Here is an 11,625-nt window from a genome sequence, read left to right as displayed (position 1 = left end):
GGACTTCGTACAACAGAAGTTAACACACACATACACAGTTGGAGACTTGCCCTCGGAGGCCCCTGAGGCCCCCAGAAACCATCGAGGAGAAGCAATGATCTCCAGACCCCGGCCGTGGCAGTGACCTTGGGCCAGCTTCCCCCTTTCCCGTGCTCCATGCCCAGGGCCACCTGCAGCAGCCTTACAACAGAAGGGGCTGGGGACTTCGAGTTGGGGGCCTAGGCAGTGGGCACCTGGGAGACCACGTCTGCATAGCTCAGATGGTGCTGGAGGTACCCAGGGAGCCTGAACAAGCCTGAAGTTCAAGGCAATGGTAACTGCACTCTTGGAGGGTCTGCTGGGAGGAAGAGAGCACGGTGCACTGTAGGGTGCACGGGGTTATTGTAAATCGGGGTCACTCCTTCCCCCTCATCCTGCTCACAGTGCATCCAGCCCCCAAAGGTCCCAGGTTCCCACCCTTTCCCTGTGGAGTGCACCTGCCCTTCCTTGGGGGTCACAGCAGCCCCCCCACTACACCACCATGCTGTCTAGACCGGTCCACAGTCGGGATACTCCTCACACAGGATGCTAAAGAGGCAGGCAGCAAGCGGACAGCCGGGAACGAGACCAGGCCAAAGCCAGCCCACTCGTGCTTGTTTGGCTTGCAAAGCGTTTTTCGATTTTTGAGCCAACAGTGAAGTCAGGTGATTTCACATAAAAACCCACATTTCTGGCTTCTCCTGTAACTTTGGTGACCTGGCCACACGAGGTCTGTGTTCCCATGAGCAACAGGACACTGGGAGGGAGCTGACAGGCGGCCGTCCCCTCTGGCCGTCCCTCGTCCCTTCCGGGCCAGGCGTGTCTGGGTTTGCCCCAGGCCCCACTGGGCCTTCCATCCTCCCGGCTCAGAGCCAGCTCCAGTTTAAGGGAAAGGTATGCTCAGGCCAAACCTGGGCCCCTTTTCCTTCCCATGGTCATCTGACCATGGTCCCCTGACCCACGGCCACCAGAGAGGTCTTGACCCCTTCAAAAGCTCCCCGGCCAGTCCCTGCATGCCCTCAGGGGAAAAGACCAACTGGTGGGGGGCAGGGAGGCAGCCCCAGCAGCATCCCTGGGTCTCTGGCCACGCCCAGCCAGGCTGGCGCAGAACCGCACAACCGCAGCGTCCCCTTCCCCAGGCCCCCGGCTACCGCCTCCTCTGCCTGGCCCTTCCTTCCCGCCTCCCACCCACCCACCCCTGTACTGGGTACCTGAGAGGTGAATCATGGGGCCCCAGGGGTGGCTCTGGGGAGGTCTGTCAGGCACACAATGGGCCAGAGCAAGAACAGGGCTCAGGGCAATGTCTGGGTCACCACAGGTCTTGGCTGTCGCGTCCCCCAGCCTGGGCTCGGCCAAGGCCACAGAGGAAGCAGGTGGCCCAGTGAGGACAGGGAGCCACGTAGCCAGGCTCGGGTCAGGCCTGAGAGGAAGAGCTTTCCCTGCTCTCTGGGGTGGCGGCAGTCACCTGTCTGTCTGCCCTCTGTGGTCTGTCTTTGGAGCTCAGGGAGGACACAGAGGGTGTGGCCTGGCCACGAAGACGTCACCATTCCCGGACTGCCCAGGTCCTGGGGTGGCCCCCTGTGGGCGGATGAGCACACACCTTGGCAGGAGGCGGCATACCTGGGCCCTGCGTGGGAGCTCCGGGAACCATGGGTGGGCCTGGCTCAGCCCCGCCTCCTCTGCTGCTGCTTTCTGGGAACCTCAGGGCCTACTCTTCCTCCGAGGAAGGAGGGATCCCCACAGGCAGGAGGCAGAGCCCGGAGGGGGTCAGGGGGTAGGAAACGCAGCCTCCAAACCACTGTCCTGGGTGGAGGATGTGACATCACTGTCACCCTGGATCTTTGACCTCACGGGGTGTCGCTGCCCCGGGACAATATGTCAAGGCCTGGGGCCAGGCCCTGCCCACCAGTGGGGTGCAGATCAGAGCCCACTGGGGGCCTTCCAGCCCCTCGGGTGTTGACGGAGACCCCCATGGGGCAAACACACAGTATGGGGTCACCGTGACAAATGCTGCCTTCGGAGTGGGAACCAGGCTGCCCTGACAACTGCCCCCCCCAAGTGATGACACGGCAGCACACACTGACACTGGACACCTCTGAAGCCACCAATCCAACAGGTGACAGCATAAGGTAGAAGGCAGGAGAGGGGAGAGGAAGGGAAGCAGAGGGGACACGAACAGAAATAGAGACCGAGACCCCGCTGCAGAGCCCAGAGCTCAGGGGACAGACAGGAGCACGGCGAGAAAGGAGACAGAGACGGCAGCGGAGGGGTCCCCATCCCTCGCAGGGCCTGAGCTGCAGGGCACTGGGCCCATGGCGCTGGGGAGGGACCGATGGCCGGGCAGGACGCAGCCGTGTCCCACAGCAGTGCTGTGTGGTCAGCCAGCAGCCGCTGGAAGTCACAGCCAACAGTCACAACACCACGGGCCCCGCAGTCACCCTGTCCCCGCAGCGCCGTTGGGGACACTGACCCGCAACACTGGGAGCTCAGGCGTTCGCTCAGGTCCTGCTCTGCACCTTCCCTGCCTCAGTCTCACCTCCCTGAGCCTCGGTATGTCCACCAGCAACATGGGGACAGCAACTACGGGTGGTGACAGCGGTGAGGCCACCACCTGTCTCTCAGGGCTGTCAGGACAGCAGATGCTAAGATACAGCACAAAGGCCCTTGGAATCCAAGAAGCGCCGTCCGTCTGAACAGGAGGCATGAGGACAGCACGGGGCCACCCACTGGCCGGGCGCAGGCAGACAGGCCCGCGGGTGGGCGCCCTCCTCTCACACCCGAGCAGTGGAAGGAGGCTGCCCCGAGGCGGCTTCCCACCAGACTCCCTCAACCAGTTCCCATGGGAGGGGGGGCCACCCACCTCTCCCAGAGGCACCGGGTGCCTGGGAAACTCACCTCGGTGGCCGGGGTGAGCACAGGCGTTGGCCACGGCGTGGGGCTCCGGGTGGTGGGACTGGGACGGCGGGCGATGGCCCACCTCCTGGCGGTCACCACAGAGACACAGGCAAGGAACACCCAGCCCTTCCTGCCCCTGGGCCTGGCTGCCCGGGCCATGGCCGGTGGGAGCCGGGCTCCCAGGGACGCCCTCTGCCAGTGTGCCTGCCTGCCTGCCTGCCTGCCTCAGGGGAGTCGCACACCCGAGTGCCCAGACCTGGTATCACCTGCGTAGCTGTCATACCTGCTCCCGTGACAGGCAGGGCCAGGAATTCCCGCTCGCACCAGCCACACACCAGCCAAGGAAGTGTGGACAGGGTCTTTCTGAGCTGGGCCAGTGGCCCTGGCTTGGACCTGGGACCTGCTGTCAGGGGGTGAGCCCAGCTGTCCCCTCTGATACCCCAGCAACCTGGGGCACTGTACCCTAACCCCCTGCCAGTGGGGAAATCACACCAAGAATCAGAAAGGTGGCAGGCACAGGTCCCTGAGATCAAAACGGGGCTCAGCCAGTGGGACCACCGGGTGGGCGTGAACCCAGCGAGGCGCTGCAGGGGGAGCACAGAGGACGCTGCTTCCTGCAAGGCGCACCTCATTCCGGAAGCCTCCTCTGCCATGCAGAGCCCCTCCCCCTGGCACCAGACACTGAGTTTCATTTGAAGCTGCAGAACCAACCCAGGGCTGCCAACTGTTCAGGCTGCCAAGTAGTGTAGTTAAAGAAAATAATACTGCTGCCGCAATTACCACCATCTCAGAAAGGACCCCGGGAGTAACGAGGAGGGCACGCCACCAGGACGAGAGCAGCTGTTACTCGAAACACACGTAAGAAAAACGCGTGACCTCGTCTCTGTGTTTCTCTCTTTGCTGGAAAGCAGACACTGGAAGTTGCAGAACAAGCCCAACGCCCATTTGACACGTGGAAAAGCTGAGGCCTGGTAGGGGGCCTCCCGGGGAGAACCTGGGCCTTAGTGAGCAGCTCGGCTCCTGCCACCAGCGTTGGCCAGGGCCTGGGCCCCGGGACCTGCAGAGCCTGGGCCGACTCCTCACCCTCATGGGACCCTGGTGGGCAGCATGGGGGCTCCAGGGGGCCATGGAGGCTGGAAGAGGGGGGACAGGCAGGGGCTTGGGAGCCAGCGTGCAGGCATAGGGTGGGCCATGGTGGGGTGGCCGGGGCCCCATGTGCTGCCCTGATGCCAGGCTCCGCCAGCTATGGCTCTGGCGCTTGAACTGTTTCACATCCTCTTCCGGTGGCTTCATGGGGCTCAGGGGACACAGCTGAGCAGGCAGCTACGAGCTCGTGAGCAGAGACCCGGTTCCCTGTGGGACTTATGGGTTCCTCTTCCCACTGAGCCTTAGTGCCCTGACCCACTGTGGAGGGAGGGAAGGGGGTGGACGGGGCTTTTGAAATTCAAATTCCTCCCCAGCCCAGCCTACCCGGAGCTCTTGACCTTAAACTCCCACCACTAGGCTCTGCAGGAGGATTTCTTTCAAAGGAGAAAGGGTCACTTACACACCAGTCGGGAGGCCCTGGGGTGCGGTTCTCTAAGGGATGTTGGGGGGGGGCATCCAGAGGTGGAGCGCTGGGTGGGTGGGCACCAGAGAAACAAAGTGGGGGTGGGCAGACAGGGGGATCCCAGGTGGACCCTGCGCAGCGGCCCTCCAGCCTGCCTGTGCCCACCCTAGGGCCCACGGCCAGAGCACACCTACTCCTGCGTCCAAACCCTCCAGTGGCAACTGTCCCACCAGGGAGCTCTCCATAGCCTTTGGGGACATCAGATAAAACGGGGCAGGGGTTTCCCTGAGCTGTGGCCCCCTCATCTCCAGGGGGGTCCCTGGGCCCAGCGCCATGGACGGGACCAATGGGTGAGGGGTGGAAAAGGTTATACCTGTGTGAATGGTCTGCGGGGTGGGGAGCTGCAGGAGGCCCTTGGAAGGTGGGGGGGGGGCAGGGGCACCCAGAAGGGACCACGCTGTCCTGTTAGTGGTGTCTGTGTGTTAATGGCTTCGATTCCACCAGCCAACCAGCATTCACTGAGCAGGCCCCAGGCCCTGTGCAAGGCACCGCATTCCCTTCCACAGCCCCGAGGCTCCCGGGCTCTCTAACCCCCGCCCCAGTCTCCAGTGCCGGCTGCCTGGCCTCAGGGCCCAGACTGGAACTATTCCCTTCGGAGCCGCCCAGGCCAGGCTGCCCCTGGGCAGTGGGGCTGAGTCACAGCCGGGTGGCAGGTTAACCAGCTGCAGGCAATTAAGGCAGACCCCCCCCCCCCCAGGGCGGAGCCGCCCACCCCTCCTTCCAGGGAAGGAGGGCAGAGGCTTCTTTGTTCCCTGCTGGCCTGGTGTCACCACATGGTGTGCCACATCACTGTCACCGCCTGGAACGAAGACCAGGCTGCCACAGAGAGCCAGGGCTCTGGAGCTGGGCACAGTTGGGGACGCTCTACCTGCACCCCACCGTGCCGTGGGCAGGGACTGGGCCCACGGAGGGCTTCCTTCGCTCCTGCGGTGCACAGAGCTCTGTGCACCCGGGAGCACTCACTCCACAGCCGGTGCTCGGTCCCCCTGGGGTTGGCAGTTAGACAGGCCTGGGCAGAGCAAGGACCAGGGGCCAGGGACAGAAGGTCGCCAGAGTGAAAGCCTCAGGTGCCTAACCACAGGCAAAGCTTCGAAAACCGAAACCTCCTCTGAGCCCCTCACCTCCGCAGTGACCTTTCACATCACCGTCCTGCGGTTTGGACCCTCCCCTGACCTTCCCTCGGTGCCCCTCCCGGCCCCCCCACATTGCTAGTCCTGCTGCGGAGTGGCCTGGTGACTCCTAAGCAGGCCCGCCCTTGAGCGTCCATGCCCTGAAGCCCCCACCTTGGGGGATAACATCTCAGCTGCGCCTCAGCTCCAGGCCCCGAAAAGCAGCAGAACCAGACAACAGCCCAGGGCAGACCCCAGGGACCAGCTGCGCTGACTAATGAATGACCTCTGCCCTGGCGCTCACCAATCAGCAGGCTCGGTGAGAGCACACCTGGGGGAATGATGAAGTCTGCTGCCACCTCCCCTGGGGCTGCCCCTAACCCACCCCCTCCAAAGCCTTCAGGGCAGAGGACCCCGGCCAAGCTGGCGCTGCCCCTCTCTGAGCCCAGCTTGGCTTCCTCTTCCCTCCAGGGGGGCTGCCTTCACCCTTCTCTCTCCTGAGCCCCAAGGGCCCCCCCCCCCAGAGCTGTTTCCTGAGCCCATTTGTTTTACCTCTGTGACTTTCTTTTTTTGGTTTTTTAATCCTCACCAGATGATATGTTTATTGGTTTGATTTTATTTTTTAAAAGATTTTATTTATAGGCCCTGGCTGGTGTAGCTCAGTGGATTGAGCGCAGGCCTTCGAACCAAAGGACTGCGGTTCGATTCTCAGTCAGGGCACATGCCTGGGTTGCAGGCCAGTTCCCAGCAGGGGATGCATGAAAGGCAACCATGCATTGATATTTCTCTCCCTCTCTCCTTCCCTTCCCCTCTAAACATAAATAAATAAATAAATAAATAAAAATCTTTTAAAAAGATTTTAGTTATTTATATTTAGAGAGAGAGAGGGAGGGAGGGAGGGAGGAAGAGAAACATCAATCGGTTGCCTCTTGCACGCCCCCAACTGTGAACCTGGCCCTAAATCCAGGCATATGCCCTGATGGGATATCGAACCGGTGACCCTTCAGTTCACAGGCTGATGCTCAATCCACTGAGCCACGCCTGCCAGGGCTGTTTTTGATTTTAGAGAGAGAGGAAAAACTTTGATGTGAGACAGAAACATCCATCAGTTGCTTCCCATACGCGCCCTGACCGGGAATTGAACCCACAACCTTTTGGTATAGGGGACGGTACTCCAGGGAGCCGAGCCACCTGGCCAGGGCTCTGGGACTTTCTAAATCAACGTTCTCGGGCAGTTTGAGGCTCAGCTCCAGTCCCTTCTCGGCCAGAACCCAAGTCCTGAGGTTGCAGCACCAAGTTCCGACCTGCCCCCCTGGAGGCACCTGGTGCCGCCCTCACCAGCAAAGCCGTCACTTCTCCCGGGACACCGAGGCCATGTACCTGCTGAAGGTCCCACGGTACTCTGCCCACCGTGCCCCGTGGCCACGGGACGCCACAGCTGGCCAGCCACACACCAGCCCAGCCCCAATGACACAGGCTCAGGACATGCATGCACAGGTGTGCACCTGTACTCCCCTCAAGCCGTCCGTGGGGGAGCCCCGTGGGGGGCCGGCTGCGGCCTACATCTGCAGGGACCCCTCCTCCTTCCCAGGCTCCTGGGGGCAGGCTCTGGTTGGAGGGGGGGAGCACACTGTTGATAAACACTGCGTGGCTGTCGCTAGGAGCCGTGACTCAGAGCCAGAGCGATGACTCCTCTCCAAGCTGTTTACTCAGCACGACATCCTGTCCAGGAAGCAGATAGGAGAGGCCTCGCCTGGCTTTTGCTCCTCTTTCCTGCAGCCTCTTGACCTGACTCAGGGTCCGGCTGGGGGCCAGAGGGCAGCCCAGCTCCCTTCCCCCTCGTTTCTGGGAACCTGAGGCCCATGATGAAGTCGCTTCACACAGAGTCCCTGCCAGCCCAGCTCTGTTAGGTGGGGGGACGCTGCAGCTGTGCAAGACAGTACCCCAGCCCCTGAGCCAGGGAGAGGGCATGGCCCAGGCATGCACCTACCCAGGCCTCTCCTCCCTCCCGCCCTCTGACTGAGAGACTGGGAGTGGCCAGGGCCCTGCAAACCCGCCAGCCTGCAGCCTGAAGGCAAACCCTTGCCCACACTCAGAGGCCCTGGAGGCAGGAGCAGCCCCTGCTGCGTCCTGCCTTGGGTGCTCCTCTGTGGGGACAGAGCCCTCCCCAACTCAGCATCTGATGAAGCCCGGTGATGGCCTCTGTGGTAAAGTGGGGAAAACGGAGGCCCAGAGGGGGCAGGTACATCGCCCAGGGCTGCACGGACCTCGGCGCCAAGGCAAGGTGCACGCCCCGGCCTGCCGGTCCCCAGGGCAGCGTGCTTCCCCGCCCCACCCCCCGCCCCCGCTCTGCACTGGGCACAAGGTCCCAGGTGGATCCGCTCCCGGCTGCACAGGCAGGCTGGGGACTGCGGGGTCCCTGTCAGCCAGGTGGGCGCTCTGTCCTGCGTGAGGCCCGGGGATTCTGACTTCCATTCCCAGTTTGCTCTCCCCATCGACCCTGCCTAAGCCAGAGTCAGTGACCCCTCAGTATTTCCACTATTCACTGACATGCCGGTGTGGGCATCTGGTCACTGTCACGATGTTTGGGGCAGGTTTGCAGGTGAGCTCTGGGACAAAAGCTTGGGACATGGTACCAAACTCCCCCCAAGCCCCACAGCAGCCTGGCTGTGTGGCTGGTGCTCCCAGGCCCTCCCAGCAAGAGTCCAGAAGGTCCCATTGTCACGGTGTCCCTCTGCGGGCCGGAGCCCTGCCTGCCAGGGAAGCTGCTGGGGGCCGGAGCCTGTGTGACTTGTAAAAGGACAACGCCAGCAGAGGGAGACCCTGCCCCAGGCTGAGGAGATAGGGGAACCCCCAGAACAGCAGGGCCACAGGAAGCACCTGCTGGGGCACAGGCAGAACGGGGTGTGCTTATTTTGGCCACTGAGGTTTGGCCCTGCCGCAGGCAGCGCAGCGACCCAAGGGTGGCCGCCCCGCTGCTGGGCGCCCGCCACCGGGCTCCCCCGCGTTGGCTGGCCTTTTACCAACCCACTGAGTCACACAGGTTGCCAAGAAGCTGAGGATCTGAGAATCCAGGCCCCGTCCCAGCCACTCCTGCTGGCGTCTCGCCCGGCAGGAGCCAGCGCTGCCGAAGGCACCCACAGCCCCCTCCCACGGAGCTGAGGGCAGCCCTCGCCCCCCACACCCAGCTCCCAAGGAGCCCAGCTTTAAGAATCAGCGCGGCAGCTGTGAGCCAGGACCCCCGTCCAACCCCCAGCCGGCCCCTTGCTGGCTGCGGGAAGTAGGCCCAGCCTCGTCCTGGGCCCTGCACGGGACGACCTCCATCTCCCAAAGCCTGTCCAGACCAAACTATCGCTGGAAGCACTGTGGACGGGGTCTATGAAGGGGGCTTGGGGTGCTGCAACCTTAGTAGAATGGGTGGGCTGAGAAAGTAACACGCAATAAAGACATGAATGAAAACAATTCACCGGCTGTGGGACAGTTTCATGCCCCCCCCCAACCACCCCAATGGGCTCCAAGCTCCCTGAGGGCAACAGCCACACCTGTCCTGCCTCCCGACACCCAGGTGCCCACGTGGGGCCTGCCAGGCCTGCAGCGAGCACCCACACTGCTGCCGGGAAGAGGGCCGCTCACACACACGTGTGCGCGCACACACACACACGCTCACAGCCCGGGAGCAGGAAGGGCACTGCTGTGCTCAGCGCTTTTTAAGTCCTTCCTTCTTTCTAAAACGGGAAGGGGTGAGCTCCTCGACAGCAGGGACGCTGCTCCCTGAGGCACCGAGCACAGTCCCTGGCACCTGGCGGGCGCTCAGCCAGCACCCAATGAACAAGTGGGCGCGACGGGCTGGACGGTGCCTCCAGCTTCCAAGTTCCCGGACTTGGAAATATTCAGAGTTCAGGGCCAAAGGTTCCTTGTGGGAAGCTCTCCAGGAAAGCTTCCTGGAGGAGGTGATGAAGCTGGGAGACAGCCTGAGGGATGGCGAGGAGGAAGAGTGGGCCTTCTGCCAACCTGCCAGGAAGTGCCTTCCAGAGAGCAGGGCCAGTGCGGCTGGTGTGGGGGTGCACCCAGCCTGGGGGGTGCACCCAGGTGGGGGTCAGAGCAGGGCAGCCAAGCTGTGGTGGGGTGATGCGACCGGCCAGAAGCCAGTCAGCCTCCTGGTGTCTGTGGGGGGAGGCAGGCAGTTCTGGTTCGACCCGGGTTTTCCCTCCTTCCTGAACCTTCCATGCCCTCAAGGGAAGAGTGGGTAAGTAGAAGTGGCCTCAGTGCACGCCCTGGGCTACAAGCCCCTTCGAGAAGCACGGCCAGGGCCTGCTGAGGCCGGGCAGCGGGCGCAGAGCCCCCTGTGTCCCACAGAGCCTGGTCACTTGGGGTTTCGGGGCCAGGAAGGTTGAGACAAATGGGCCCTTGTGGTGAGGAGGCTGCCGGCCGTGCCAGGGACACTGCGTGCCCGGCGCCACCACCCGCCGTGGGGGCTCAGGACTGGGAAGCAAGGCTGTCCTGTCAGAGGGGGGCCTCCTGAGCTGCCCTGGCCTCTGGGAAGGACCTCGGGCCCCAGCCGGCTGCCGGGAGGTGGGGGCTGGTGCCCGCTGCCCTCTTTCCAGCAGGCCTTCTCCACCAAGGAAGTCCCCCAGGCGAGGGGGGCAATGCCTTGGGTTCCCAGGGCCCTGCGACCGGGTGACACGTCTCAGAGACACTGCCTTTGTCCCCCCTTCCTGCCACCCCTTGTTCTTCTGCCAAACCCTGGGCTCTGCCAGGCACCAGGTGGCGCACGGTGACGCACAGGGTCAGAGTCGCTCAGAGGTGCGAGTGGCCACCAAAGGCAGGGGGATGTGCCCAAGACGCCCACACGCATGCGCAGACGTAGGACGGCGCACACACCCCCGGAGCCCCAGCGGCGGAGACAGGGAGGGCGGCGTGTGCGCCATGCTGGGGTTTTCCAGTCCCGAGAGTCCAGGAAGGAGACGCCCCTTGGAATCCTGAGGAGTCGAAACCATCTGCTGAGAGAGGGAGGCGGGCGGTGATGCCCGCTCAGCCCTTCCCAGCTGCCGGACACTGCCCCTGCCCACCCGCACCCCCCCACCCTGAGGCCATGGCTGTGGCCCAGGACCTCAGGCCAGGCCAACTACCTCAGCCTTGAATCTCAACCCTGAGCAAAAAGAGGGTCAAAGGCACTCCAGGGGACTTCCTCGTTCCCACACCCCCGTGGAGGGAGCGGGTGGGGGGGGTTCCCTGTTGGTTGGAGCAATTTGCTTGGCTTTTCTGGGCCCCCGTTACCCCCCTGGAAACACTCAGCCCTTGACCCCTGGGGGCCTGCATGGCCAAGCCAGGACGCCCACCCTTTCCAGACTTCTCCCTCGCCCTTGACCTCCAGACAACCTTGGCCACCCATAGGCCGCAGGTGGAGACAGTCAGGGCCGGCTGCCCCTCCCTCGGAGGGAGACTGAAAAATCCCACTGGAACGGACCAAGTTCAGGTGGCAACAGCCCCAGAACCTTAGATACGCTGCTCCTCCCTCTGCTCTCCACCCCCCCCCCGAGCTTGGAGCCAGGCAGTCACAGGGCAAGCGCTGCCCGGGCGGAGGCCTGTGGCCAGGCTGGAGCCCTGGCGGGGCAGGTGGGGAGGTTCCCAGACTTGGGGCCACTTACTGACTGAGGGCACTTTCCTCTCAACTGACCAGCTTGCTCTGCACCCAGGCGGGCACCCCCGGAGTCTTGGGTGGTGTCCGGGAGGAGGTCTGTGCCTCTCCCCAGAGAACGATTCTGGGTCCCCCCGCCCAGAAGGAGGGGAGCACCTGGGTGGCCCTCCAGCCCCAGGGTGGGTTCTGTCCACTCAGGAAGGAAAGACGGGGCTGAGCAGCCTCATTTTGCACCTGCTGGGCATGAGGAGCAGAGGGAATGGGGCAGCACTCCCGGTTTTTTAGTATCTCATTCCCTCTGGCCGCTGACCACCTCCTGCCCCCGCTCCTGGGCCACCGAGTAGGAGTGGGTGGAG

The sequence above is a fragment of the Artibeus jamaicensis genome, unplaced genomic scaffold, assembly GCF_021234435.1.
Source record: "Artibeus jamaicensis isolate MK-2021 breed Jamaican fruit bat unplaced genomic scaffold, CSHL_Jam_final contig_471, whole genome shotgun sequence".
In the NCBI taxonomy this organism is placed as follows: domain Eukaryota; kingdom Metazoa; phylum Chordata; class Mammalia; order Chiroptera; family Phyllostomidae; genus Artibeus; species Artibeus jamaicensis.
The sequence above is the reverse complement of the archived record's forward strand: the minus strand, read 5'-3'. Positions refer to the sequence as shown.